The 3,574-nt window shown below is 43.4% G+C and overlaps 1 protein-coding gene across 2 annotated transcripts in view; it reads right to left on the bottom strand.

Annotated features, from left to right (window-relative positions):
* kcnh5b (potassium voltage-gated channel, subfamily H (eag-related), member 5b) overlaps positions 1 to 3,574 on the bottom strand; it is a 119,345-nt gene that overhangs the window by 115,349 nt on the left and 422 nt on the right. The window contains exon 2 of one of the 2 annotated variants that reach the window (XM_020611583.1): positions 1,242 to 1,320. The exons of the other annotated variant lie outside the window; for it this stretch is intronic. The gene's annotated coding sequence lies outside the window, so the exon portion shown is untranslated. The remainder of the gene's footprint in view (positions 1 to 1,241; positions 1,321 to 3,574) is intronic. 2 annotated transcript variants of the gene reach the window in all.

The following is a 3,574-nucleotide window of genomic DNA, read 5'->3' as shown; positions in this document are numbered from 1 at the left end:
CAGAGTTTCTGCTGTTTACTGGGATTAATTAGCTCAGCCAAAACACAGCTACCATGAAAAGTACAACAAACAGGCCCAACTAGGAATGTAAGAGGCCAGTTTTTTGACACGATGCCATGTTTTTCTACATTTAATCAGCACATGAAAAAGCAAAATATAAGATAAATCAAGCACGAAGAAAACAAGCAACAGTCAGAGCAGATTGAAACTCAGACTGTCGCAACTAAATGAAGCAAACTGAGCCGGTTAACGAACCAGAAGCCGATGGAGCCACAAAGATGTCATTATCTGAAACAGCCAATTTAAACATTCCTATCCGAATTCATGTTTTCTCCACATTATGCTTCATTTCCAAGTATGATTCAAGTACATGGTATTTAATGACGTAAAGCTGAAGCTCGTTATGAGACATCAGTCTGCTGGATCGCACAGCTGGACTGAGGAGCTCTGCTGCGATTCTTTACGTCCTTAGAGAAGGTGTGGGATGAAACCTCAGTCATCTTCTAGTGTAAACACATGGAAACAGGCCACACAGGAATTAAATCTCTATCTTAAGTTATGCTTTATAAATGACGTTTTGGCAGCACTTTGCCTACTTAGCTCAGAGACGTGTTGAAGCAGGCAAAGTATTTCTGTAACACTTGAGAAGCAACAAGTGTTCACACATCTGGGTTAGAGTGACTTCAGTCCAGCAGGGCCCCCTCCTTCAGTGACTCACTGTGAGTGTGTGGATCCAGAACCGATTCTCAAAAATCCCCATAACACATGGAGCCAGTCTGCGCTGTGCTTCACCCTCCGACGTTCAGGTGTGGATCTGCCGAGGACACTTCAGTGAGTCATAGGCGCACAGACGGTCACAGAGTTCATGTGACATCACTGGGGAGTCGCTTCAGGAGGGCAGTAGGGGGTTGGGAAGGTGACGGCTTGGCCTTCAGAGTCCAGGACAAACTAACACCTCAGACAGCTGAGCGGTAAAAACGTGCGTCATCAAATCATCCATCAGTCCCTCGTTCTTTGAACATGCAGTAACACAGTACTGAAGCTCTGACACTCTGCATTAGACCTGTGTGCAAAGCTCAGCCACAGCATTGATCTGGACAAGGTGCAGTGACGTCGATGATGGCGGAGCCAGTGAAGACAGATGCACCAAAATAAACATCTGGTCAAACCAGGCCCAGCTCTGAGTGGACGTGTGAAGAGGGACAGATACAAAAACTTCACACTCTTGGTAGATTACTTACGACAGAGACGCTCCAATCGACCACAAAGAGACGCAGACGCATCGTGCGTAGTCCCGCTGCATCTCCTTCACTCGTGCACCTGTTCTGACCAGCGGTAGAAGCACAGTTTACTCAACAGCAGCAATAACAGTGGAAAATCACTCCATTACAAGTAAGTCAAGATGTTAAAGTACAAAAGTATTAGCAGGAAATAGACAGTACCAAACGTGAAAGTGCAAATTATGCAAAATGACAGTTTACATCGAAGTACATCATGTTATTTGATAATTATTGATAATTACTGGGTACATCACATTTAATGTCACAGCTTGTAAAAGCAGCGCTAGTTTTATATGCTTAGAGTTTGAATTTCTGCTGGGTAGCTTGTGAATTTTAATAAATATTCCATAAAGCTTGTGGTTATACTTTATTTTATTTACCTCTTTCTGTAAAGTAAATCAAATTATCAAATAAATGTAGAGTATGTTGTTCATTTTTCTTTGAAATGCAGTAAAACTGAACGAACATACTCAAGTATAGATTCCTCCAAACTGTAATTAAGTACAGTGCTTGAGTAAATGTACTTAGTTACTTTCCACCAGTTACTTTCTAAACAGGGCCGTGTTGGACAGAGCTTGGACGCGCCCTGGTTCTTAGTGCGCTCAGCTTTGGTGTGGGCCTATAAATCACAGAGCAAACTGGCTTTTGTCTGGGAACCTCTTTTCTTTTTTCTAATAATCATGGCTTTAGGAAGTCAATCAGCAAAAACATAAAACAGATGTGTGAACACACACACACACACACACACACACACACACACACACACACACACACACACAGCTGTTCAGGCTGATGCTCCGAGTCTCCCACAACTTCTCAGCATACAAGAATAAATATATACTAGGACGGGTCACAGAAACAGGAGTGCGAGTATGTAGAGCAGCAGCCAACACACACACACATACACACACACACACACACACACACACACAGCCCTGTACGTGTGTGGGCTCACAGCTCCTCCAGCAACATTGTTAATGGCAGCCGAGTGGGCGGATTCATACGAGCTGGACCAAAAAGATTAAAAGCTTTTAGCTCATTCATATTATGAAACACGCAGCGTGAACCTTTCTGATCTCATTAACATTACAAATACATTCCTGATGCCGTGTACATCGGCAGTGGAAACGTCCCTGTGGGCGCAGCGTCTCCACATCACTGTGCTAATGTGGACTGAACTCCTTTTTATGTCAAGATTGAGAAAATGGTAAAGACTAGCCCGAGGCACTGTGGGATAAAGGGCCTTAAATTAATGTACAAACATTCATTGGTGTACGGGGATTAAATATCCAGACACAGCGAAGAAGAAGAGAGACCACAAAGGAAGACGAGGAAGAGGTGATTGTGTGATGAGGAGAGAAAACAAGGAAACAATGAGAGGAGAGGAGACAGGTGAGGAAAAAGGTGGAAACAGCAAGAGGAAGAGAAGGAAAGAAGACAAGGTAACAGAAAAGGAAAGTCAGAGGAGAAGAAGGGAAGACTAGGGGTGATGAGAGGATGGCCTAAGGAAAGCAAACGAGGAAACAAGACTGGAGAAAAAAGAAGACAACTGAGAAGATGAGTTTAAAACCTGCTACACCCCCAGAGTCCCTAAGCGTTGCCTCAGAGAAATCTTTTACACTCTTGAACAGATGTGCTGCTAGATGAGGGAGGACGGACACAGGTCTGAGAGCCGGAGCGTGGCCCTCAGCGCGGTGTCTGTCGTCTGTGTGGTCGCTGTTTTAGAAATGAAACTGTGACAGCACAGATTTAAAACAAACTACACGTATAAACCGGTAGAACAGCTTGTCTGCTAATCACAGAGGATGGTTTGGTTCGGTCAGAGCGCAGCTCCTCTCTCAGCTGTTGGTCTCTGCTGACCTCTAGTGGCAAACTGAAGTACTGCTCTGTAACTCCACAGCTTTAATAAGAGATAGTCACTCTTCTTTAAACATAACCTATTTAAGCATTTGACTGTCTGATTAGTGAATGAGTGGATTAATACTTTGTCATTATACATAAGCACAATGAAATTACATGTGCCACATCTGATCAGTGCAAATATAAAAAAATAAAAAAAACACCCCAAAAACGGTCCATTCTCACGACCATAGTTCATAATCTAAATATTAAAGTACTGATACTTTTAATGCATCTTGTCACAGTGAGCTTGTTGTGTTTGACAGTTTGTTGTCTGCATGTGTTCGAGGACTTCATGGTGCTAAAACTAAACATCCATCCATCCATTTTCCTCCGCTTATCCAGAACCGGGTCACGGGGGCAGCAGTCTAAGCAAAGATGCCCAGACTTCCCTC

Source organism: Monopterus albus, unplaced genomic scaffold, assembly GCF_001952655.1.
Source record: "Monopterus albus unplaced genomic scaffold, M_albus_1.0 scaffold115.1, whole genome shotgun sequence".
In the NCBI taxonomy this organism is placed as follows: domain Eukaryota; kingdom Metazoa; phylum Chordata; class Actinopteri; order Synbranchiformes; family Synbranchidae; genus Monopterus; species Monopterus albus.
Note: the sequence above shows the minus strand (reverse complement) of the source record. Positions and strands in the feature narration are given on the sequence as shown.